The sequence below is a fragment of the Ambystoma mexicanum genome, chromosome 6q (assembly GCF_040938575.1).
Source record: "Ambystoma mexicanum isolate Mex_15411 chromosome 6q, UKY_AmexF1_1, whole genome shotgun sequence".
NCBI classification, from domain to species: domain Eukaryota; kingdom Metazoa; phylum Chordata; class Amphibia; order Caudata; family Ambystomatidae; genus Ambystoma; species Ambystoma mexicanum.
This window is the reverse complement of record NC_090937.1, coordinates 381,029,252-381,056,668: the sequence shown is the minus strand read 5'-3', so window position 1 is coordinate 381,056,668 and position 27,417 is coordinate 381,029,252. Positions and strand designations below refer to the sequence as shown.

General features: G+C 47.8%; 1 protein-coding gene across 3 annotated transcripts in view; it reads left to right on the top strand.

The window, feature by feature from the left end:
- The window catches only part of LEF1 (lymphoid enhancer binding factor 1), a 309,404-nt gene that overhangs the window by 260,910 nt on the left and 21,077 nt on the right, over positions 1-27,417 (top strand). The window lies entirely within an intron of this gene.

The following is a 27,417-nucleotide window of genomic DNA, read 5'->3' as shown; positions in this document are numbered from 1 at the left end:
CTGATCAGTATTGAGAAAAAGCCAAGGATCCAGAGCTCACATTATTCGTCTTGGGACCTTTATCACTGGACTTGTTTGTAGACAGGTGTTTTGTGTTTGCAAAAAATTCCCATTATTCACTTAGGTGACAAGGGGGTGTTATTCGGGAAATCAAAATTCTTGAAGGCGAGCCTTTTTTGGGGGTCAGAGCTGGAGCTGTAGTGTGCATGAATGTGTGTTCCCCTCACCTGTCTGATCCTCTCTAATAACTGCCCCTCCCAGCTGCACTTACCCCCGACCCCCATAGCTTCATTGTACCCATTGAAAGGCCGCTCAATCACTTGTAAAGGTGTTTCCTGGCGGTCGGTACACCCCATCTCGGCGCAGCCCGTTAGTCGTGACCGGTCCGGCGCTGGTCGCTTTTGACGCCAACAACAGAACTATTTTTTAATAAAATTAAAAATGAAATATTAATGCTATCTCGAACTCTGGCCTGCAGGCATGCGAGACCGAAGAGTTAACCACTGGACTATGGAGATCTTATCAGTTGCAGCTGCACCAGTTACTTATATAAACGTGGCTCATGAAGAACGCTTTAAAGCTCAATAGAAGTAACTGGTGCAGATAAAAATTGGTAAGAGCTCCATGGCCTTGCGGTTAACTCATCGGCTTTGTGATGGCCTAAATTACATATAGATTTTTTGATTTGATTAAAAGTGCAATTTTAATTAAAATTGCGGCAAAGTGACCGTGCCAAAGCGGCTCCTGCGGTGAAACGTCCGCGCCAAGTCAGCCCGCGCCAAGTGGCCTGCTCCGCAGCGGAGTAGCCCAGCATTAGAAAAGCAGTTGGAACTAAGGAATGGATTGCAGCGCTGCTGCCTTGTGATCTTGGGCAGTCCCTATATATTCGCAGGTTCTGTATTCTATTGGGATGCATTATCCAAAATTGGAGTACGATGTTATTCCTCCCCCAGTACCACAAACCAGTGCTCCCTTGTTCGTTACTTTCAGCATTGGCCATCTGATCTGGGCCTCACCAGTAATGCTCTGGACGCGTCTCCCCTCGTTGAGGCTACTGGGCAAGTGAGGTGTTTTTTTTCCTCCGAGAGTATTAACTAAAGGCAGTGCAAGTGGGAGCAAGAGGAGGCTCTCCTACCACGGGCACAGCAGCCCACTGCTTAACACATGTAGAAGGCAACTCCGCCGCTCTCTTTGAAGCCTAACCGCAGCCAGCGAGCTGTAATTGCGCTCTTTGATTGTGCCGCCTTCACTTGTGAAGCGACCTTTGCTGGGGCACGCCTGCCTTGGCCAGACTTCAGGAAAAGCCCCCCCAGTGAAACCTCTGATGTGGGCAGTCTCCAGGCTCCTTTGCACATGCCTGTGGTTTCTTCGTCAGAATCCTGATTTGACCTCCGCTATGCCCACGATGTTTGCCCCAGTCACTCCTTCTCTAAGGTACGGTCTCATCTGTCAGCGGCACGATTACAGATTGTTTTTATGTATAAATCGCTGTGCTCAAATAAGAAAGCGGTGCTGCCTGAACTGGAGAGTTCTATTGACCCAGGCTCGCCGTGCTCCTGTGCGCCTGTGTCTGTGTGTAGTATGCAGCAGGCAGCAGAGAGCGCCTGTTGGGTGCCACATCCTTGCACAGGATGTGCTTGTATATTCAGTCATAGGCCTGCAGATAGGCGACCCCAGCTAAATATTTACACTGGGATATTTTGAGAAGAAAACCCATTCTTTTGATTGAAGGCAGGTTGTGAAAATGTCTGGTTTGCATTTGTCTTGCCTAGGCCATACCACTCAATGCTTGGCCATAGCTACTTTCGCCTTATGTGAATGTTAAAGTTATTTGTACCGTGCACCATCACCACCGGAGTGGTCCACAGGTGCTCTGGCAGATCGGAAAAGGAGGGGTGTGGGGTTAATAGGGTGTAGTGGAAATAGGAGAGTGAGAGCTGTGAGGTCCTGTTGGCAGCTTCAGTGGTTTGCACAGTCCTCTGAGCTTGAATGCGGTTATCGGGTTGGTGCAAGTTCCCATGATCTGTTGATACGGGTTATGTGTTGTTTGTCTGTTGTTGCAGTGTGCTGAAGTACCCGCGGATTGCTGTGCCTAGAAGTGGTTGTGTGGATTTCTGTATGAGAAGTGTATGGGGAAAGTTGAGGTTTTATAGTTGGGTAAGCAAGTTTTTTCTTACCTTAGTCTTTGCATTTCTTTGCTCCACGTCTATGGTTTCCTGTGTGTTTGGTATTTTAGTTTGCCTGCCTAGTTGACATGTATGATGAGGGTGGCAGTTTTCCTCTGTATTACTTTAGTGGTTTGTGTACTTGGCTAAAGCAGGCATGTTCCCCCACCCTGGTGGTGGTGATGCTTAGTGTTGAGGATTCTGGTTCCTTCCTGCCCATTCCCATGCGGGTGGTCCTTACCTACCTATGTTTCCTCTGTTGGCTAGCGGTATGTGGACATGGTGTCGTCCCCCCACTCCTGGCCCCTTCCTACCCAATCCCGTGTGGGTGGTCCTTATCTACCTATGATTCCTCTGTAGGCTAGCATTATGTGGTAATGCCATCCTCCGCCTGCCCACCGGTTAGGGAAGATTAGGTCGGGGATGATGGGTGCCTCTCTGGGATTCTTGTTTCCCGCTGCATATATGCTTCCTAGTCATTTCCTTCTGGTTCTGGAGCAAAGAGCCACATTTTGAGTAGTTTTCTGAATTGACGATGAACCCTTGTGTTACGTATGTTTTTTGGTAGCTCATTCCAGGTTATTGGTGCCAGGTTAGAGAAAGATGATCCTCCACATTTTCTTTTGTTGTATGGGTTTGGTTCTAGGCAGATATCGTTGCTTGATCTGATTGGTCTTGTTGAGTGGTAGATGTTTATTTTATCTTTTAGGAACTCTGCCCCTTGGCCATGGATTGCTCATCCCAGAACCATTTGCCTGTGTAAATACATACACCTTAGTCGAAGGGGCTTTTTAGTGGCGGCGCATAACGGCAAAATCCCACAACTTAAAGTTCTTACAGTAACCATAGCTTTGCCACTCCCATGCAACACTTATGATGTTACATGTTGTCCTCATTGACATTGAAAGTTAGCTCTTGAAAATAATCTTTCTGATGTTTGTTAATCTGCTTAGAATCACATGCTGTGCATAGGTCCGACATCCAGTGGTCACTGCAGAGTATTGCATTTTGTTTTTCGTAGTCGAAAAGGGGACGTCGACAAGGCGTGTCTGTAACACTATCCCTATAGTGACATGCGTTGTACCCACAATCCCTCACGCGTCGAGGTCCCTCAGATTGGTTTTTTCCGCCCAGCTACTGGTCGCCTTTATGCGGAGCTCCTCGAGAGACATTGCCTAATAGTTTCTTTGACCTTTGGTCGTTTGTTATTAATATCAATAACGTAGATCCCTCATTCGACGCAGAGCCGTTTCTCCGCCGAGCAAGATCTTCGACGGAAGGACGAGCGGAGGAGATCCTTCGGCGCTGCCGAACACGTGGCCTGGCCTCGCCGGCCATACACAGTAGGGAGAGTGGGGTTTTGTGGTCTTTCTTTCTTTTCTTTAATAATGCCTTTCTCTTCCCCACCCTCTCTTTCGAGGTCGTAGTCACACTTATTACCCTCAGCTATGGAGAGGACGCCATTTAGGTTTTGCCCTCTTTGCAAGGGTAAAAACACCTGGAAGGATAAGCTCAAACGGTGCAACCGTTGCTTACCCCTCTATCACCAGGAGGACGGCTGTGCGGCCTGTAATTTACTAAAGCCCAAAACTCTAAAAGACCGCAGGGTCAAAAGGTGGGCGGCCTATGCCATGTCTAGGCCTGACTCCTCGCCCGCTGCCGCCGCCGCCGATTGTGACGAGGACAGTGACTACACGGCCCCCGTAACGGAGGCTGTAGACCTCTGAAAGGAGCGTTCACGCTCCTTCGTCCGTCCCCGGCCCCGACAAGCCCCGCTCACGCCCAGCTTATGGGGATGAACACCCCAGCGACAAGGACGCACACAAAAAAACACCAAAGCACATACCCCCAGGCACACATTCGTCGAAGACGAAGGTAGCCATATCGCCAACAGGGACGCCGGGCCCACCGACGTCTTCCGCTGACCGTAAGGGTCGTCAGCCCTCCCCGCCACCGCTCCCGCGACAGGCGACTGGGCACTCTAAAAATAAGGGCGCTAACACCAAAATATCCGGCGACGCGCTTCGCAAGAGCGCTCACGTTGCCAACAAGGACTCGACGACCAAGGACTCGACGGGCAAGGACTCGACGAGCAAGGACTCGACGAGCAAAGGCTCGACGTTTCATAGCGCGACGGCGACCGATCCCTCGGACGAGAGTATGATCGCCGAAAGCCTCACGCGCATAGCATCTAAGGACGGCCAAAGACGTACGGCGAGTGCAACGCCGAAAACCGCGCACAAGGCCAAAGATGCGCCGAAGGCGCTGGAAAACAGATCAGGCCTGTTCCCGACGCCGACAGAAGTCCCTAGCCAGCAAGAAGGATACTCAGAAGGCGAAGGCTCTCTTTCTTTGACGTTATGGGACAGAACCAGACTATTACAGGAGGAAGAAACCCCCTTTTCTTTCCCAGACCATCCTGGCCGACCTCAGTGGACCTTTGAAAGGTTCCAGACCTGTATGGACAAACTAGATAGGTTCATGTCCATCCCAGAAGACAGGGCACCCAAGACACCAAGGGAGGCACCCCTGGAGAGTCCAAGGGCTAAATACCAGAAGTTTTATAACCCCATACAGGAGGACATAGACTCTTACAATCCCACTGAGGAAGGCACCTTCTTCCAAGAGGAAGATGAGTTCACCTATGTTGAGGACCAACAAGAAGAGGAAGATTTTCACGAGGAGACTAACCTATGTGAGGAAGGATTCCAGGAAGACACAGGCGAGGGCGACCCAAATCCCTAGCACTCACCGGCTAGGTCGACTGACACAGGCAGTAGCAGTATAGTCATTAGGTCTACTGAAACTACACCAGTCAGGAACCCTTCGCCTGTCGATGATCAACCCACCTTCAATGCACTGCTGAAGAAGGCAGCAGCACATTTCGAGATCGAAACTGGGGAAGTCACCCCTGACACCGATTTTGTGGAGAGGATTATCAAAGAGAAACCCCCCACTAGCCAGGTTATACCCATCCTCGCCTCAGTTAAGAGACGTATTACACCTTCTCTTTCCACTCCGGCATTGGTGAGAGGGGTCAATCCAAGGATTGAGAAACTGTTCTCTCCCTCTCAGTCAGACCCATTATATATTAAGGGTCACTCAATCCCGGACTCCCTGGCTGTGACCAACACCAGGAAAAGGGCAGGAGTCCCACTATCTACTAGTGAGGCACCGCCAGACAAAGAGGGGAAGAAGCTGTATGCCCTAGCCAAGAGAATCACCACCTCTGCAGCATTCTCTACCAGAATCGCCAATAATAATACCCTATTGGCAAGCTACGCCGATGCTCAATGGGCTAAGCTCAGACAGGACATCGAAGAAGCTCCCGAACCCCTAAGGACTCGTTTACTGACTACAGTTAACGAGGGCTCTCTGGTCAATCAAAGCATCGTCAAGAATACCCTCGATGCAGCAGAGACGGCTGGCCGCACTTTGGTACAAGGAATTTTACTGAAGCGTGACGTCTGGCTTCGCAATTCCGGATTTAAGGCGGAAACACAAGCGTCCCTTATTAATAAACCCATAGAGGTTTCCAACCTCTTTGGGAGAGCAGTGGATGACGCGCTGGAGAACGCGAAGAAAGAATTTGATACAATAAAGACCTTAGACCAAATTTCAAAACCCCCTAACAGGCGGGGATTTGGTAATAAGCGCTTTTTTCGTGGACAACGCCAGCAACAAAACCAACAACAACAGTACTCTGCCAGCAACTACCAAAGTAATAGCGGCCAGTACAATCAGAGGGGTCAATGTCGTGGCAAGGGAAGAGGCCGGGGTTCCACCCCCAGAGGCTCCCAAGCCAACAACACCACCAAGTGACGTGAAGATTCGCGTCCCCTCCCATGCAACGCCGGTCGGGGGCCGGTTAACATCCTTTCTTCCAGCATGGGAGGGTATAACATCGGACCGCTGGGTACTTTCCACCGTAGCCCGCGGCTACTGTATAGAGTTCAACAGTTCCCCAACATACAGACCCCCGAGGGGACGCCGCATGACACCAGAACACCTCGCCATCCTTCTCCAAGAAGTGGACAAACTACTGGAAAAAGGGGCCATAGAGGTCGTGCCTCTATCTCAGGTAATGGAAGGTATTTATTCAGCGTACTTCCTTGTACCCAAAAAGGATCTAACCATGCGCCCTGTATTAGATCTGCGCCCAGCGAACAAGTTTGTCAAACCCCAAAAGTTTTGTATGGTGACCTTACAGGAAGTGATCCCACTGCTATCACAGGGAGATTACATGACAACACTGGACATGAAAGATGCATACTTTCATATTTTAATGTTGCCAGCGCACAGAAAATGCCTCAGGTTCATGATAGAGGGCAAACACTACCAGTTCAGAGTGCTACCCTTCGGCATAGCATCTGCACCAAGGGTATTCACGAAAGTACTGGCAGTGGCAGCGGCCCACCTGCGCAGGTTATCCATCCCAGTATACCCTTACCTCGACGACTGGCTCATAACAGGGGATTCTTACGAGACATGCTTCTCAAACACCCAAAAGACTGTAGACCTTTTGTTCCAACTGGGCTTCTCCATCAACGAGAAGAAGTCCAGCTTAGACCCCAGCCAAGTCAAACAATTCCTAGGGGCTCTAATTCGAACAAAGGACGGCCTCGTCTTCCCCTCCAACGAGAGGGTCCAAAACATGCTGTTTCAGATCCCCCAATATGTGGCAGGTCGAGAGGTGACGGTGCGCAAAGCGATGCGATTGCTAGGAATGATGGCGTCGTGTATTTATTTGGTACCTCACGCGCGCATGCGCCCAATGCAAGAGTGGCTCAACAGCCAGTGGTGTCAGGCCAGCGGACAATGGGACGATCTAGTGGTGGTCTCGCAAGCCTTGATTCTCTCGCTACGGTGGTGGACAAAGGAAAACCTGATAATAGGGAAATCCTTTGCCACACCCGCGGTGGAGGCCACTCTAACCACGGACGCATCCCTCACAGGATGGGGGGCTCACCTATCCCATCAGACTGATCACGGAGTGTGGACTCCGAACGTAGCATCCAAGCACATAAACCTACTGGATCTACTGGCGGTGTTCAAAGCACTAAAAGCCTTCCAGGAACACCTGCAAGGGAAGACAGTGATGGTCCTTACAGACAGCACCACAGCCATGTACTACATCAACAAGCAGGGGGGCACCCACTCTCCAGGACTGTCCAAGCTGTCCCAGAATATATGGAAGTGGGCTCTCAAACACAACATGTTCCTACTGTCACAACACGTACCAGGGGAACTCAATCTGCTAGCAGACTAACTCAGCAGAGACTTCGCCTTGCCCGAAGAGTACGAATGGCGATTGCACGAAGACATCGTCTTAGACGTCTTCACGCAATGCAGATTCCCGGAAATAGACCTGTTCGCAACTCTGGAGAACTCACAGTGCCAAAGTTAAGCCTCCAGGTACCCCCAGAACCAGTCCAAGGGGAACGGTCTGTCGATTCAATGGTCAGGGAAATTTGTTTACAACTTTCCCCCGACTCCCCTTCTCAACAAAGTGGTGCACAAGATGCACCAGGAGCAGGTTACCATGATACTAGTGGCCCCAATGTGGGCCCGGCAGCCATGGTTCGCTCACTTCATGGAGATGTCCCTATCTCCCCCAGTGAAACTTCCCTGCCCGTACAACATGCTGTCGCAGGACAAGGGCAGGACACTGCATCCATGCCCTCAGACCATGAACTTAGCAGCCTGGCTCCTGAGATCATAGAATTTGGACATCTACAACTCCCGCAGAGATGTATGGACATCCTCAGGGAAGCCAGAAAACCTAATACTCGCCACTGCTATTCTAGCAAGTGGAAAAGATTTGTCATCTGGTGTAGAGGTAAGAGCATCAACCCGGTTGACTGCTCTCCCACTAACATTGTTCTGTACTTGACCCATTTACTGGATTCAGGTCTAGTGTTCAATTCCATTAAAGTTCACCTACCGGCACTTTCTGCATACACCACTTCCCAGCTTAAAGTGTCGTGGTGGAAGATACCAGTTATCAAGGCCTTCATGGAGGGGGTAAACAGAATACACCCTCCGATAGCTAACCCAGCTCCCGGATGGGACTTAAATGTGGTACTTTCTAGACTCATGGGCCCTCCTTTTGAACCCATGCACAAGGCAACTCTTAAAGACCTCACTCTTAAGACTGCTTTCCTAATAGCTATCACCTCCATTAGGAGAGTAAGTGAACTACAGGCTCTTTCTGTTCTAGACCCCTTTGTAACAGTTCACAAGGATAAGGTGGTTCTACGCACACACCCAAGGTTTGCACCAAAATTCATCTCGAAATTCCATGTAAACCAGTCAATAGAACTACCAACGTTCTTTCAAAACCCTTCCAGCTTGGGAGAAAAAAGTCTGCATACACTAGATGTACACAGAGCTGTCATGTTCTACATGGAAAGAACCAGACCACTGAGAAAGACTAATCTGTTCTTTGTCTCGGTGGCAGCAGGAAGAGAAGGAGATGCAGTTTCAAAGTCCACTATATCTAGATGGATTGTTCAATGCATCACTCTCTGTTACACTCTTGCTAAGAGAGAACTACCCTTCAAGCCAAGAGCACATTCCACTCGAGGCACTGGGGCTTCCATAGCGTTCTTTGCAAATGTTCCCCTTGAGTCCATCTGCAAAGCGGCTACCTGGAGTTCTGTGCACACCTTTACAAAACACTACTGTCTAGATGCACACTCTAGATCTGACTCCTAGGTGGGACAGGCAGTATTAAGACAACTTTTCTCTACTGTTCCTTCTCATAACCCACCGCCAACTCCGGGTACTGCTCGCTAGTCTATGCACAGCATGTGATTCTAAGCAGATTAACAAACATCAGAAGACAATGCATTACTTACCGTAAAAGAATTTCTGATGGTTGTCACATCACAGTCCACTTGGGCTTTGTTTTGTGTTGGCTGCTCTCAAATGAAATTAAAAATCCACATATCTAATACTGGGTGCCACTCTCTTTCCTTACTTCTCTTTCTTCCCCTTGTCCTGAAGAACCTGTAGGTGTGTGCATGTCATTTGTCATGTCGTGTGTGACAACACGAGCAGTGTGGTAGTGGTGGCTGAGTTATGGTTGCTTTAGGATCATAACTGATGAATTGGTGGGGTTTTGTTGTTTTGGGCTGTAACCTTAGTGCCCCTTCAACTTCATATTTTTCACTAAATGTATATTTTTTTTATTACATTGTGTTTAACCACAACAGCACTTAAATATGTTTCACTTAAGTATGTTTTTTAATGATATCCCCTGACATACCCACAGAGCCCAGTGGGAATGGTCTAAGGTCATAACAAGCACATCCTAGATACTCAAAGTGCCAAATGGGTATGTTCTGCGGCCTTGCTCTGTCTCAGTGGGCTCATAGCCTTTGGTCATCCCTCATGCCCAGTTGCTACCCTCCCTGGGGTACCTCCAAGATAGCCGATGTGCCCACAGCCCCTTTGTACGGGGTGTCCCAGACACTGTTGAAAGTAGAAGTAACCTGCTGCGAGCTATATCCAGAGCCTGTGCTTAGAACAGACATCCAGAAGAAGACCAGTATCCCCACTAGGCAGGAGAACCCGGATGCACTAAGTGTGAGGAATTTGACCATCTGAGCGGTGGGTGTGCACTCACCTGGGCTTTTTGAAATTCTTAATTAAATGGAATAATGGCAGCCCAACCTCAGTAAAGTGTGTGGGGCTAATCCAAACACATTTTCCTATGCTCACACTAGGACAAATGCATAGACCTGTATACTCTGGGTGGACACAGCTTACAGGCACAGTCAGGGCTTTAAGTGGGGTAAGAAATCGAGGGGGGCCTCATTTGGGGGCTTGGCTTGTGGGTTGGGCATGGCCTTAAAAACATACACAAATCATGGTAAGGTACGCAAACATTTTATATATTTGTATGCATACCTTACTATGGTGTGTGTAGTATGCAAGCCATCTTTTACAAACATAGAAATATGCAACATATTTCTATGTTTATAGGAGATGGCTTGCATTCTACACACACCATAGTAAGGTACGCACATAAATATGTAAATGCTTACATTTGTATATTTGTTTGTGTGCCTTACTATGGTTTGTGTACCTCAAGAGGGCTTGAAAAGTACATAAACCATAGTAAGGTACGCACACAAATATATAGCAATTATATAGTTGTGTGCGTACCTTATGGTTTGTGTACTTTCCAAGCCATCTTTGTTAAACATTTCTATGTTTATAAAAGATGGCTTGAAAAGTGCACAATTCAATCCATCTTTTATAAAGCTTTCCTGACGGACAAAGCCTGAGACGTCTTTGACTGTCGGCAAAGCTTTATAAAAGATGGCTTGAATTGTGCACTTTTCAAGCCATCTTTTATAAACCTCAAAATATGTTGAGGAGTCCCCAGGTTCTCCGAGGGTTAAAGACGCCTCAACGACCTGGGGAAACAAAGGCACAATAGTTTTGTCTGGTGAACTCACGCGCAAGGGGTCACCAGAGGCAGTTACAGTGACTGACAGAAGTGCCATCCGGCCACACAAACACTGTGGCTGGCTGACACTTCTGTCAGCTTGCCTGACCTAATGCGCAACGGAATAATGCATCCGGCCAATGTTGTGGTGGGACCGGGGGCCCCGGCATGACCCCGGCTCAACCCCACTTTTAGGAGACTGCCGGGGGAAAGCCTTGGTGGGCCCCGACCCACTTAAAGCACTAGGCACAGTTCATCCCGTCATATTTAGTGGGAAAAGCCAGGAGTACACTATGTCCTCTCTTGGAAGGGGGAGGACCAAGCTTCGCCCTGCCATGGCCAGCCGGATTACCTAAAAAAGGTTCCATGGATCCGCCCTTCTCTTTTGTTCAGCCCTGGAGCTGGTGGCTGCAATTAAAATACTAATAGAGTGTACTTTAAACAGGCCCACATGGGGCCTGGCTGCAGAGAATAACAAAGGAGACAGGAAACCCCAACAACCTTTCATATGTAACTGTGTCAACCTGAAAGCCAGCTCCCGCCCCCAGTATCATTGACAGTGAGCTGTCATGCCTGGGACTGCGTGTTTACAGTAGACCACCCCGGTAGCGGGACCCCTTCATAAGGTACGAGAATGTGGTTTGCAGGAACCAGAGAATCTGGTCTTGCTGCAGCTTCAAGGGAGACCTGCCACTTTAATCAGGAACCACAGTGCGATCCATGAACCAGAGATACCATTTGATCAACAACAGACAGGAAGATGGGTGGGACTTAGTTTCACAGGTTTTCACTCCTTTACCTTTCCGGTTGCACTCTGTTTATGATCTCATGTAAACAGGTGATTGTTGGTAGGGACCACAGGAATGGTTCATTAAGGTAGGCTTTTCCAACACCAATCACTGTGGCCCACCCGGCTTTAAAAGAAGGCTTAGCCCCTCTTTTGGCAGACCATCTGAAGACTTCACTTGAAGTAACAAATAAGAACTCAACATTGGACCCTGACTGAAGGTACATTCTGCCGTACATCTTTCACCAATGAAGGAAGGCCAGGATTTCCAAAGAGGGAAGCAAGATCCCTCCCCTAAACATCTCCCAGGGAACAGAGGGAGATAAAGAACTCAGAGGACATTCCAGTCTACCCAGTCAGCACACAACGTGCCCTGCTAGGCTCTGCAGCAAGCTTCCTAGGTAGGAAGTGCCAGAAGGTCTCTGAATCTACAACCAAGGACAAGGCAGCTGTCTGCAACACACTCCACAGCTGTGTGCCATCCGCCTTAAAGGATGGCCCACGCCCATTGAAGAAGCTGACAGAAGTGCCTCGACAAGCACTTATCTCCGTCCGCCTTTAAGGACATTTTCTAGGCAGTCGAGATCCTCGACCCACAACTGACTGCAACACTGACCGTTTCAAGCCGGAGTCGCTGACAGAACTGGATTCAGCCTGGCCCGCCTCTTGCATCTCTGGACCTTTCAAATGAGGAGCACAAAGAATTCTTTGCAGCGGTATTCAGCCGGTCCAGGTCCAGTAAGGGTCTCAGTCTGTGTCCACTCTGGGTCAGGGTTGAGGCAAAGTCTATGTTAGTTGGGATTAGTGCAGTCCGGTTGGGGTCTTAGTTTGCATCAAATGGAGTTGTTTCTTAAGAGGTGCAATCATTTCCCCTAGAAATGGCTACCTCTCCCAGACATGGTACTAAAATGGCTCTAATCCGAATGCAAAAAATAGGCATCAGGTTCAGCAACTGCTGCCATTTCATGTGATATGATGACCCAATGTTTCCGCTGCAATTGTCTAATGGTAAACCTTTACTGAAAATCCTTCTGTCTTGCTCAGACCGTCTCTGTGTAGACTTTGCAGAGCAGATATTGGTTGTTACTATGGTCCAGACACGTGTGATTGAATGCCATTCTGGAGAAGGTTGCTCAAGAACGAAGCGTGCCTCGGTCGACCAGAGGTGGACTAATCCATGCCACTCTCAATTGATCTTAAAATGGGCACGCTAAATGGTGGGCACACTGATGAAGATGGGCTGCACTTCTGCCGTGTCTACGTTGGCGGGTGTGGTCGATGTGAGCTTTGTGTGGCATGTTCTAGATTGTTCTGGCCGCTTCTCCCCTGTGGACAGTGCCAGTTTAGCTGCGTGGAGCGGCCATCACGGCATGACTCATTAGATGACATGTATTGTTTGGTTAAATCAGTGCAGTCATCCTGACGATACTTCTTAATCCTGCCGCATGCAGAGCAATCTCCACTGTTTGGCTTGGGTCCTCCTTTTAACACCCGGGGGCTGATTTTCATTAATCGTCTGAGCCAAGTGAGGCAGCCGCGCTCTCTGCGATGACTGTAGAGTGACCTCATTCCACAGTCATGGCAAAAGTTTCTTTTTGTTTTCGCTCCAACAACTGTCAGGCAACTGCGAAGATTTGGCAACCTGAACAAACCCGGGGGAAGAAGCGATAGGAAAGGGGGGCACGGGGGAAGTGGGAGCCGTGCAGGCGGAAGGAGGCAGGGGTAGAGCCACGTTTGATCTTTAAATAGCAGCGCCGCTGAAACGCATTGCACAGCTTTGTCGAACCATCGAAACTGGTATTGATTCCAAATCTATGCAGCATTGCGCTTGTAATAACCGTTAAGACTAGTTTGAAAATCTAACGGCTTGGCTCCTAATAAATCACGTTAGCGATAGAGGACGGCGTTTGTCTGGTTTCTGCATGATTATGTCGGTGCTATGGTGGAGCAGATTGCAAAAATAGCTGCACTAAAGTGTGCACAGTGAAGTAAATGGGGGTACACCGTGGTGGTACGAATGTACTGAAACACCATATATTCCCACCCACATATCCCTCCGCCTTCATCAGTGTGCATTGCCGGATCAGGAGCTGCTAGTGTCACCAACCCAGTGCCGGAGACTAAAGGCCTCTTTTGCAGTTTTCAAAATGTGAATAAAAATGCAATTACGGAATTTCCACATGTCACCACATTTCATCCTTTGTTTTCTTAAAAGGGAAATTAGGTAAAATGCGTGGCAATTCCCTGTCTGCATTGTTTACATCTATTCTACAGACACCTAAATGACGATGAGCAAGAGGCCTGATCCTGAGCTCGTGACGAAAAGTGTGTGGAAATGCGACATTCTCCCCTCCAGTTTTCAGCACCATCATTCTGAGGTGGGTGAAAACATTGGAGGGGAGATGTCGTGCTTTCCAGGAGCAAAAGCTTCTCAAATCTCACGTTATGAGGGAAACATATCCTCCTGTGACATTACGAGCATTTCTTAATAGACTGCAACTTTTCTAGTTTAAGCAAGTTTTCTTAAACTTTCATTAAACTAGAAAAGTGGTGCTGCAATCTAATCTAAAAAATGCATTGTTTATATAGTGAAAAAGTGTGCAGTGTGGTTTAACGGCACCTCAAAAGTACCGTATTTGTACTCCCTTTTTTGTCCTGCTAAACCAGTGCTGCTGGGAGGAGAATCCTGTCCATGTGGCTGCCCTGCATTCCCGACAGACAGTTGCTAGGGCTGTTGTCAAGCCGTAAATCAGGCACATGCAAAAGCTGAAGCCTTCATATCCTTGCACCACATTCTTTCTTCATCAGAATATGGTGTTTGTAAGTACAGTGTTCCTCCCACATGGAGGAACACTTCCTTACATTTGCACACACCTCAGAATCAGACCCTCAGTCTGTAGGGAATGAAATGTGCTAGCTGCGGGTGCCTGCCAATCTTTTCTTTTAGTCACTTTGTGCTTTACTATGTCACAGAAATATGCATCAAAGATTAGAGCAATTAAGGTGCAAGATTTACTAAAGGCAACAGAAAGGGTTGCTACTAAGTTCAATGACCAAGCTGTCCGGAACCTGACGGATTACACTTTGTGCTGCAAACTGGGGTTGCAACCATTTTTGTTGGCAGAATATGGCCCTTTTGGAAGGCCGGATAGTTTGCTGATCTGTGAGTACCAGAGTTGTGGGTGGTGCTGAAAGAGGACAAGGCGTTCATTTTAGATGCAAGTCTTTAGAAGTCAGTTGATAGCAAAGTTTAGGAAACAACTCTCCTTGGGAGAGGTAAGGTTATCAGCTACAAATAAACTAAGCACGCTCCCCCATTATTGCTATCTGATATAGTGCAGTGTCCACTGAGGAAACCTGGAAGGAGGGCAAGTGTTACCCATCCCAACGAAAGCTTTGAGACAGCATCCCTGGCCATCCCGGGTGAACTACTCGCCACCTGCTAGCCACATTCATCCTTCTGTCACCACCATAGACTAAACCACCCAGGTGTCCAAAGTGCCGAAAAGATGTGTTCTAAGAGGAGTTTGCTTCAGTGCCTGCTGGGGGCTTTGTTTGGAGCCAATGGCTTCACTGTTCTCCCATAAGTTGATGGCCGAGAGCTCAGCTGTCAGATCAATGACATCAAAGTTGTGCAAGTGGTTGCCAACTGTTTCAGCTCTAAAATGGAAGTCTCTCAGCTGGTGATGTCTTCCCAAGGGCACTGTGACCAGGTTTCTACTATTTACAATCTAGGCTATATTTACTAATTGCTTCCACGTATTGCACACAACAGAAACCAGTCTGCTAGCGATACCCCAATCAGCCTCTCTCCACTAGCCTTTGTCCTTCATATTGAGCACATGTATGTATTTATTTATAAATAAATCACTGGGAAAGCAATGCATTTTTGCCACAAAAATGCTTACAGAATTTCCCATTGATAAGAGTGGAGGATATGGAGGGGTGAGAGAATGTGACTTGAAGGCCAGTAGTGTTGTCAGTGAAGGGTAGGGAGAGAGGAAAACAGGATGATGCAGTAGCTTAGAGTGCTAGGAAACAGGTTCCTCAGAAAGCAAGCAAGTTTTGAGGTTGGATTTAAATAGTGGCAGAGTTGGAGTAGTACGTAGAGGGAGAGAAGGAGCATTCCAGAGTAGGAGAGCGAGGAAAGGGAGAGAGAGCAGAAACGAGATGGAAAACTGGAGGATTGACTGGTGGCAAAGAGGTGAGCGGAGGATGATCTTAACGAAGGAGGGGAGGAGAGGAGTTAGTGAGATGTGCAGATAGGTAGGGTGGGGCGACTTCAGGAATAGTTTTGAAGATGATGAGAAGTTTATACTTAGCCCTTTATGTCATAGATAGCTAGCCAAGGGCAGAGGAGGTAGATGTGAAGCGATAAAGGTTGGAAAGTGTTCGAACCACAAAGTTGAGGACTTTCTCCAGAGGTAAAAAAAACATAGTTTGGAATGCCAAAGAGGAGACTGATAGAGTAGTCAGATCTAGAAAGGACAAAGGAGGAGATTAGGTGTTCAGTCGTATTGAAAGGAAGAAGATGACAGATTTTTCTGATATTGAGGAGGGTGAGTCTGGCTGCAGTGGCTGATTTGGAGATGAAGAGCGAAAAGTTGTGTGATGGTTCAAAAATGGCACCAAGATTATGAGCAGAAGCCTAGTAATAAAGGTAGTCAGGAGAGAAGAGGAGGAGAGGAAGAGATAGCCTCTTTGGCTGGGAAGTGGAGAACTTCGCTCTTAGGGGAGTTGAGCATAAGCAAGTGTGACGCCATCCAATATTTTATGGCAGAGAGGACGTTTGACATTTCTTGACAACAGCTCGTCGGATAAGAAGTGAAAGGAGAACAGCGGAGTGTCGTCAGCGAAGAGTTGATAGGCGAAGCCGTAAGAGCAGATCAGGGCACCAAGAGCTGAAGTCGAGAGAGTGAGGAGAAGTGGACCAAGGCTGTTCCAGGACAACTGAAAGTCTCTGGAGGCATGGTATGAAGCAAACCATGTGAGTGCCTTATCTCTGTTGGCACAGAGAGATCATGTAGAAAGAAGGTCAGAATGGTTGACAGTATCGAAGGCAGCGGAGAGGTCGAGAAGAATAAGAATAGATTAAAGGTTTCCATGCCGAGCGGAAGAAATAAAGTTGCTGTCATTGAGGACAGTTGTCTCAATAGAATGCAGAGGTCGGAAACCAGATTGAGGAGGGTCCCAGAGGTTGTGAATATCAGGGGACTCAGTGAGTCGATTGAATACTACTTGCTCTAGGATTTTGGAATAGTGCGGTAGAAGAGAGACAGGACGAAGGTTGGCAGGACAGTTAGGATCTAGAGCAGGTTTCCTAAGGAGAGGGATGACAGTAGCTATTTTATAGGATTATGGAAAGGTGGCATTGTCAAGAGACGAGTTGAAGAGTGAAGCAAGATGTGGAGCAACACTGGGAGCTATGTACTTAACAATGCGTGGGGAAAGTGGATGAGTGGGGGCACAGGAAGGGTTAGACTGAGGAGTAGGGCAATAATCTCATCAGGGTTGGCTGGTGCAAAGGAAGACATAGTAGCGGCAGAGGGGGTAGGAGTGGTGGAGAAAAGTGAGCAGGAGGAGGGAATTGAAGGTAATTGGTGAGGGTATAGTGAATGGTAAGAAGTTTAGACGTAAAGTAGAGAGCAGGATCATTTGCAGAAAGACTATTGGAGATGGGGGTGGGTGTAGGAGGTGAGAGAATTAAGTTGATAGATTTTTTAAGGTGCCTAGGCTGGGAGGATTGAGACAAACAGAGAGAGATAAAGTCACGTTTGGCAGAGTCAAGAGTAGAGAAATAGTTTTGAAGAGCAGTGCGATAGAGTTGGAGATCAGAGGAGTGTCTTTACCTTTGCCAGGTACAAATCTTTTTCTGCATTGTTGTTTTCAGGGTGCGGATGAGAGGTGTAATCCAGGGCTGTGGGGGCTGATTTAGGAGTGAGTGTAGTAAGAGGATAGTGAGAGAAAAAGGGAGCGTGGGCGTAGCCTGTGGATAGATCAGCGTCGGGGGTGGAACTCGCAAAATGGGAAAGAACAAAGGAAAATGTGGGCATTCCAGGGACGGCCCACACAAGTCGATCGCACGCCCACAACTCCGCAGGTAAAATCGTATTCATGGATCTGGCCGCGCAACTTCACGTCGAGGAAGTGACCATGCAAAACTCTCAATGTAACTGCCACCAGAAGGCAGACGTACATACACTTGCGCATAGGATTCCCTGCGCAGACGTAAGATTGCATGTTCAATTTAGGGGTGCGTGCATGCAGTCAGGGTTCTGATAGAAGTTAGGGATGCGCGTATGCAGGAATGGTTTTCGCGGGTTTGCATGCATATTTACGCGGAAATGTTAACTTTTACGATACATGTTACGCATGTTGATGGGGTGCTGGGAATAGTTTTGAGGGACACTACGAAGTGTCACAGGGGTGCTGGCTTGGTTGCGGGGCACCCCACGCAGGATTACATGGTTAGGAGCATGAGTTTGCACACGAGGACCATGCACAGGTAGGTTTTAATGGCTCTATCTGCTTTTTGGGCGGCGGGGGGTGTGTCTGGGGCGTTCCGGCCGCGACTTGCATATAGGCTATATCAGAGACAATTCCATGAATATGCAGAGCGTGCAGAAATAATTATGCATGCAGGCTGACGCAAAGTCGTTCTCGGCGTGTAGGCTTTGCAAGATATATGCGCACTATTCCATGAATCGGGCCCCAAGACTCTCTAAGTCTGTAGCCCATCCTACATACTGCTTTTATTCTGCTATTTGTCTCCACAACTGTCCCTATTCTGATGTTTCTGTGTCTTTTCTGACAACCATCATATAGAGCAGCAGTGTACCACCTTAAACTTAAATAAAATGCTGTGCAAATTGCATTGAAATCCATAATACAACAGTGAAGTGACTTTGGACTTCTGAATGGCTAAGAGAGATGGGAAGTTGAAAGACCACTAGCAAGGTAAGGCGTTTCTGCAGGTGTCTCAAGAAATAAATACTTGAACCTTCCAGTGTGCTATGCTGAGTGGCTCTCACCCGTGACCTTCTTCCTCCCCTCTCCTCTAAAAGCACAGCATAGAAATGACAACATTATTTCAGGGGACCATCAGAAGCGTAGAAAGGGGGGAGCCTGAGCGGGCAAGGCTCACCCAAAATCTGCAAATGCCCACTCAGCAGCGCTGTGTAGGCATTTACAGATGTTAATGTCACTGCGGTGGGCCCAACTACATTAGCTTCAGGCCCCACTACTTGTTAGACAATCCTGGCTGCGCCTCTGGGCACCTTATTCATTTATTTGGAATCTGTAGGACCGGGCCACATTCATAATAACATGACATGCCCGGGGCTAACCCAGCTCACACCCACCTAGCATGCATGCCAGCATGTAAAGTGTGCATTGCGCTATCAGGGAACGTGGTGTGCGCTAGAAACACAGCACAATGGGGTCTAGGGGAGGGCTCTGAGAGTGCTGGCTGCACTCGGCGTTCAGTCATGCTAGGGGCCTGGACCAGTGGCAATTGTAACTGGCCTCAAGGTGTCACTGCTGTACCAATGTATGTTCCCATGCCGGGTCTGGGCTGGGCGGAACTCTACACATCAGCCTAAGCTGGAAGGCTTTCATTGCACAGAATACTTGGGTCTGCCAGTGGAAAAAGCTGTGTCCTGGTGCACATGTATCCACTGCATATTAGCCTTCTGAATTGCTTTCTTTGCCATAGTTTGTTTTTTGTTAGACCATGTTCCTTAGCCAGTTACTAATGCTCCTCATTTTAAAATCTAATCTTTGTGGGTCCAAAATCCAGAATTTACTTTTCTCCAGTGTAAAAAACGGACAATCATATGGGGAACAGGTGTAAAATATAATTGCTTTACTGAATGCACATTCGCAGACACGAATGGTGGTAACATGGCACACTGTAATCTCAGCTTTCATTTTCTAAATGTATCTAAAAGTCAGAAAATGTCACGGAATACACGAAAGCACGCACGAAAAAATATTTTGCGGGTTTCCACACATCCATGCCATTTTTGTTCTGGTTCCCAGCACAGAGAGGGGTGCATGCAAGGAAATCCACTCTGTGTGTTTTCCAACTCCATGCAGGGAATCTGAAACACGGCTCTTGTACACATTCTGATGAGGAGGGAGAGCCAGGGATCCCTGCTGACTGCTTCTGCAGCAATGACGGCCGCCATGTTTTCTCATGTCAACTGCCTTTAGCGATGCCCACTGCGTATGCATCTGCGCACGGGCGTGCCCGAGTGTCCGCCCCGAGCACTGCTTCATGCAGTGAATGATTGAGAAACTCTCAGCACGATCCTTACACTGAGCCATGACGTGCTGACTCTCATGGCGAGAAGTCAAAAAAGACTTTTGGGGTTTCACGTGTCAGGGAAGTATGAAATAACCACAACATAATGGAGTAGACTTGACTACACATTTGGAAACATTACAATAGTATGGTACCACATTAGGCACGATTCGTGAGATTTGCAAAAAAGAGCCACGCTTTGTGCTGGCAGCCCCCGCTGGGCTCTGTGGACACTTTGCCCTGTATCCCCTGTTCTCTCTGGCCGCTGGCCTGATAATCAAAAAGTATGAAGCTGACATGAAACTAATGCGATTGGGCCCATTTGAACTGTATAATTCTATTGCATGTTACTACCCAGCTGGCTCTGTGTGGAGAAGGTCTTGTTGGATTGTTAGCACATCAGCTCATCCCTGCTACTGATATGTGAAACTATTTTCTATTTGGATAGATTTGTCAAGTTACCAAAGAGCTCTGCTTGATATATTAGTGGAGCTCATACATCTTAACAAACATTCTACCTCACTCCAAGTTTGGCAGTAATTTGTAAATCCACTGAATTACTGGCAAAATCAATTACTGTTACTGCCGTCCCATGCACTTACCAGGGGATCCAATTGGTGGCATTGTGGTGTCAGTCCCCATTTTTGGAGTCTAGGATTCCTTGGGGATTTTCGGCGTATTCACTGAGAGTTTAGAACTTTCTTTGATCGAACACTCGCCTGTCTTTTCTCTATGAATTCTTGCTGTCATCCAGAGCTTTCATGTACCTCAATGGTGTCATCCATGTCCTGCCTCATGATGTCATCCTCCAAGCAATAGACTGCCTTGTGTCCCCTGCACTCACAGAATTGTGCCTCCTGGATTATGCACCCGAATTCTACCTCAGCAATACGTCCTCGCCTGTACTCACCCCGGGCCCCACCCAGAATCAAACTCAAGCATTGATCGCTGCACTTGTTGAAACTTCATTTTTCTGGAGGGACGCCATGTGACCTGGATCTTTGCATGACAAGATCCGCTGCCACCATACTGGCTGCGTTTGACAGAACGAAGCCAGGATGCGTCAACGCCCTTTATATCCCAGCCAGGGCAGGGGCCAGAAGGTGAAGAGGGGATCAGAAGGTTGTATAAATGATTAGTGTGAGATGGACAAGATAGAGTAGTGATGCAGAGGGCGAGGGGGGAGACCCTGGGTAATTATAGAATTTGGCAAGCAATGTTTAAAGTATACATCTTGTGGCATTTGTGATGGCATCTGAGAAATACCCAGAGATAGGGGTTTACAAAAGAAAAGATTCTAAGTTGCATTTTGCAACTGGGATAAGGTTTGAGTGGGAAGTTGTCACCTCTGCCGTTAGGGCCGCCCGGGGAACAGAAAGACTGGTAGGCTAGAGAGGAGGACATTTTCAGTCAAATAGATTGGAAGTGGCCGTGGGGCCAGAAGGAGGAAACGGGCCCGATAGGCCAGTATGACGCCTTGTAGGTATGAAAGGAAAAAGGAAAATTGTGGTTATAAGCAGACTGTAAGGTCAATGGGATAAGGCTATGAAGGCAATGAGGGAGCGTTATAATGTTCTTTCAGATGCAAGGTGGCATAAGAATTTATTAGCCTCTGGGGCGGGTGCCACAGCCAATCAGCTTGCTCGCATGACGGGCTGAATCCCACAATCCAGCCTGTGTTTCGAGTAAACTGGAAGCTGCGAGTGCCCGCCCTGATTCCTCTGGTGATGGCACCACTGCCGCAGCTGCTCCCGCATCCCAGCCACCATGAAAATGGAAGAGGGGCTCTGCATCGAGCCGCACCTCCCATTTCCATGGTGGCTGTCGTGTCCAGGAAGGACACAGTTAATACAGTGTGACAAGGAGCCTCGTCACGCTGAGTTGGAGCCAATGAAAATGCGCAAGGTAACGCAGGCTCATTAGGGATTTGCAGCGTTTGCCGGCAGTGCGAGAAAGAATGTGAATAAAGGCAGATTACTTTCTCCTATCTTCGTGTCCCTCATTTTGGCACAAAGCTGCGCACCGGCAGTTAGAGAGAGCCTGGGCCCCATAAAAGGTGGGACAAGAAATCTGGCAACGAGGATGGCATGTCCACACCTCCTCAAATGAAAAAAAAAAGGAAATATCTTAAGATATGAAGCTGGTGAGCACCACACCTTCCTGGAGTACAAGGATTGCTGCCAAGGCTAGAGGCCGGCAAGGGAAACATCTGAGGATGAGGGGACCAGTGAAGCGGCAATTTGCTGGCCAGGCCCTTTAGACATGGGTGACCAGCAAACCCTGGAAGAGCGATGGGAAAGATGGGTGCTATTGTTCTAGAATTACATGGCTGCATATGACAAGAAGGCGCCAGATACGTTTGCCAGGAGATTGCTCATCAACTTAGTCAGAGATGAAGTTGAAGACCTCATCCCTACATTCCCACCGGAAGAAGTAAAGCCATACAAGAGACTCAAGGAGGCACTGTGTACATATTTTGAACCCCTCGCAATGTAGACCATGAGAGGCATACATTCAACACAACATGTCAAATGACGGGTGAAACCATGAATGCTTTTGCAACTCGACTGCGCAAACTGTTGGCTCACTGTGACTTTCACACATTTTAAAATGAAGAAGCCATTAGACTGAGAATCATTGGAGAGTGCCTATCGTCCACGTTCAGGAAGAAACTACTACGCAAACTTCTTCCCCTTGCCCCCATCTTGCAAATGGTAAGGACCAAAGCAAGAGCTGATTCCCAGGCCACGCAGATCAAGAAAAGCAAGGGAAAAGAGCAGGCATTTTACGTCAGTCAAGGAGGAAGAGGCAACAACGCTACCAATGCCCCGGCCAGAAGTTATGCATCAACTGGAAAATGTTATAGTGTCTAAAATTCCCACACAAGGAAGGCACACGATGCGCTGCATTTGGAAAAAAATGTGCCAAATGTGGAAGGGAAAATCACATGGCGAGAGTATGTATTGCACCACCAAACTGGGCGCAAGGAAACCACAGCGGTGGGGCCAGACCAGAATACAGTGTATGCTCACCAGGGCCCAGAAGCGACGTCAACGCGAGAGGAGATCTGGTCAGTCATGTCTGCCAAATAACTGGGAGTTCTCCATCACCCCCTGAAGTACAGGAAAGACGACTGCATGAGTATGCGTATATGATGAATGATATGGTGACTGCCCCGGAATAAGACATCGATATACAAGTAGGTCAACATCCCACAAAGTTTGTCATTGATACGGGAGCCACGTTAAACATAATTTGCATCTCAGAATTTTGCTAAATGGTGCATCCGCTCAAGTTGATACCATCAGAGTTGAAAGTATTCCAGTGTGCCGCCAGGGGCCCAGTCCAAAACCATGGAAAGTTCTCCATACAACTAAGCTACAAAGGGCGACAAGCCATGGCAGAGTTGCATTTCCTTCAAGGAGAAGTGCCGCTAAGTAATCTTCTTCTGAGAATTGTTAAAGGGAATTGGATATTTAAAAGGAGACTCAGTTACCTGTTTTTAGAGACGTGTCAACAATGAACAATCACGTTACATAACTACATTTGCAACAGATTATTTTGGTACAAGAATTAAGCTTTGGGATATCGTCGACTGCTGAGATCTTCCAGGAGAGCATCAGGAGAGTAATTAGACACATCAAGAACTGCTTCTATTACAGTGACAAGCTTCTGGTTTTTGGTGTGGATCTCGATCAACACGATCGAACACTACATGAGGTGTTTCTGGCGCTCTCTTAAGCGGGGCTGACACCGAATGCTGAAAAGTGTGCATTTCACAAGAAGCACCTCAAGTTCTTTGGCCATGTGTTCTCGCAAGATGGAATGAGGCCTGATCCCGGCAAAGTGACCACAATTGCAGACATCCCGCCCCCACAAGAAGTAAGTGAAGTGAGGTCATTTCTGAGTATGGCCAGTTACTGCAGCAGATATGTGAAGGATTTTGCTACAGTCAGTGCACCTTTGAAAGAGCTCACCAAACAGGGAGAGGAATATCAGTGGGACTGACAGTGTCAAGAGACTTTCGCACAAATACAGAAAGTCATCGGATTGACTGAGTGCATGGCCTCTTTTGATTCAGCCAAGTGTACGGAACTAACAGTGGATGCTAGCCCAGTTGGTCTGGGTGTTATCCTGGCCCAACATAGACCGGGGAGAGACAGGCCAAGAGCCATTGTCGCCTATGCCTCCAAAAGTCTGACAGACGTCGAAAGAAAATACTCACAGCCAGAAAAGGAAGGGCTAGCAGTCGTTTGGGCATGTGAACACTTTCAAATGTTGTTGCTGGGAAAGCCATTCACAGTGTTTACTAATCACCAAGCCTTAGTCACTGTATATGAGACCCTCATTGCAAATGCTTCCCAGAATTGAGAGGTGGGGCTAAGGCTGCAGGACTCTAACTTCACAATCGTTTGCAAGCCAGGAAAAAGAGTACAATACAACAGATTTCATATCCCGGCACCCGCTTGGGAAACAATGCAGAGATTTGTCCATGGCAGAGGAATACATCTTTTTTCTCACCCAGAAACCAATGACAGAACATTGTAGAAAGTGAAAGACCTCATAACAACGTGCAGGTGGAGAGACAGTGAATTAGAGTGCACACAGGGAAATCAAGTGACCTTGGAACAAAAAATGCAAGCGTTCAGACATGAGCTGTCTGTAACTGCAGAAGGATTGGTGATGCGTGGCCAGCGCATAATAATACCCACAGATCTCCGCCAGCAGGTAGTAGACTTGGCACACGAAGGACATGGTGGCCACTATGGGACAGATAAGCGATATTATGTGGTGCCAAGGAATTGATTCAATGGTGGAAAACATGGTAAAAAGATGTCATCTGAACCACTCAGGATGTCATTGCCAGAAGCTCTGTGGACACATGTAGCGGTCAATTTCTTTGGACCGTTTGGAGGTGGAAAATAGTGGATGGTGGTAATGGATGAGTTCTCTTGCTTCCCTCTTGTCCGAATCATCTCATCCACGGCAGCCAGCACTCGCATTCCTGAATTGGATAATATTTTGTCGGCATGGGGTATTCCTGAAATACTGAAATCAGACAATGGACCACCGTTCAGCAGTCTGGAATTTGCACGGTTTATGAGCTACATGGGCATAAGTCATCGAAAAATCACACCGCTATTGCTTCAAGCCAATGGAATGGTTGAGAATTTCATGGGGAACTCAAAGAAAGTACTTCATCAAAGTGAGCTGAGCCAGATGACATTAAATCAAGTGGTGTGCAACATGCTCCGGGACTACAGAAATTCCCCGCATGGGACGACAGGGAGGTGCCCATCGGAGTTGCTGTTTCAAAGAAAAGTGAGAATGAGACTTCCTCACAGAGAAGAGCATCGGGAGAATGACCCCATGACACTACAGGCGAAGGATGCAGCCAACAAAATTGAGATGAAAAGATATGCTGATGAGAAACGGAGAGCAAAATCTTCTACACTTCAAACGGGAGACAGGGTTCTTGTGTGTCGGAAACAAGAATAAAAATCAGAGTCAAAGTTTGATCCAGCGCATTTAGTAATCACACAGATAATGTGATCCATGGTGATGGCCCGGTCTCCAGGCAGGGTGATCACCCGAAATGTGTGACAATTCAAGCTCTATCGCGAGGGAGAGAAGGAGCGCGATGGAGAGGAGAACATTGAAGAAGGCGAGAAGACAGGTCACAAAATGATGATGCAGGCTCAACGGAGCCTGGGCCCGCTGTTGTGATGTCGACAAGACCCAAACGATGTATCACCCGACCTGTGAGGTTGATTGAAAAGATGTAAATCGAATTGTGAGTACTGTTTTTTTTTTGTTTGAGAGGGGAAAGATGTCGTGTCGGGGAAGGACACAGTTAATACAGCATGAGGAGGGGCCTCGTCATGCTGAGTTGGGGACAATGAGAATGCACATGGTCGCGCAATAGGGTTTTGCTGCGTTTGCCGGCAGTGCGAGAAAGAACTTGAATAAACACAGGTTACTTTCTTCTGTCTGTGTGTCCCTCATTTTGGCGCAAAGCTGCGCAGCGGCAGTTAGAGAGAACCTAGGCCCCTTAAAAAGTGGGACAAGAAATTGGCCATTTTAGGGGAGTATTTGTTTAAATTAGCGGTTTGCAAGCGTGCAACCTGTTAATTCAAAGAAATAGACTGCTATGACGAACCTCAGATTAAAAACCTGGGGTGCTGATAGTAATAACCCCTTGACGCCAGGCTTCACTGAGGCCTATAACTTGGGCCCCGGACCGTGACCACTCAACCAGGCGCGCCGGCTCGGGTATTATTGCTATAATATTAGCTAGCTGTTCAGACCATTTTGTTTGTGTACAGCAAAAGGCAGAGGATGTGGAACATGTCAACTGAGATTACCTTCAACAAATACATCTGTTTATTCAACTTAGAATTTCTGGGTGTCTGCTCTCCCCACAGGGTGTTTCTGGTGTTAAGTATGCTCGCTTTTGCTAAACTTGCCTGATTTGGCCTCAAAATGCCATCCGTAAAAATGAATAGAAAGACTACGTTGTTTCATAAAATGCCAGGTCAGTGTGCTGCATTTTGACTAAAGAGAAGCAGGCGTGCCAACATTTGCTACATTCGCAGACTTTGTTCTGTCACAAGCTGTGCCCTGGGTTTAAGAACTGGAGGCAGGAATAGGTCTGAGGTGGTTATCTTAAACCCTTGACTTCAAAGGGGCAGGGGAAAACTAGTCGCAACAGAGGTGCATTTCATTTCCTCCTGCGAGGGAGACATTCCTGAGAGCTGAAGGGGAGCTGAGGCCTGAATCATGGCGTTTGTGCTGGACTGCTGCAAACCGCTGGCCTGGCGCCTCCAGTCAGTTCCTCAACAGGAAGCTGAATGTTTTCATGTCAGGCTGAGAGGAAAACCTTCCCAGGAAGAGTAACCTGGACCGAAGCTTTGAACGTCTGCGATGAAAAGCCACTTAGTAAACAGAACCGGTGGGGTGCTCTCTCCAGTGGGCCTGTGATTTCTTTTTTTTCTTCTTCTTGGACCGTGTTCAGCTCAGTGCTTGGGGAGTGGGGAACCTTTGCGCCACTTTGATCTACATGTGTTCTAATCAGTGCATGCACTGTTTCCACAGAGAGAGGAGAAGAAAAATCAAGGAGCGTAAACCGACCCGGTCCTTTAGCTTGGTAGGGAGGGATAAACAGTGGTAATTCCCGTTGGCCGAAACAGGCTTTCTCTGTTGGGGTCCACATGTCTACATCTCACCCTCCTAATCTGCCAGTGTTCTTTGTATGTCTCCTGTAGTGTGTCCTCAATTAGGTAAAAAAATGCAGTCTTCTGCCACGTAGAAGAAAAGGCAGACTGCCGTGCACAATTTGGAAAGACGCCATCTTAACAAAATGTACCCAAAAGGTAGGGCTTATGTGTTTCGTTATATCATTACCCCCACTTGTACACTGCTAAACGTGTGTAGTTACTGCTAAATTGATGCCAGTGGTGGCACCTTGAGACCTTGCAGGCAAATGAGAGCGCCTCCTGAATGGGGGTCACAATTACACTCCACCTAAATGCATTTTGGCCTTTGTTCTGTAGATGAGTTTCTGTTAGCAGTGGTGTGTCCTCAGCAAAATGTTGTGCGGGGCCTTTGGAGCCCCCCCCCAACAGACATACATAGACCATGGGTCAATCTGGGGGCCCCTACATAGTTGGGGCTCCAATGTACCACAAAGGCTGCAGAGGTG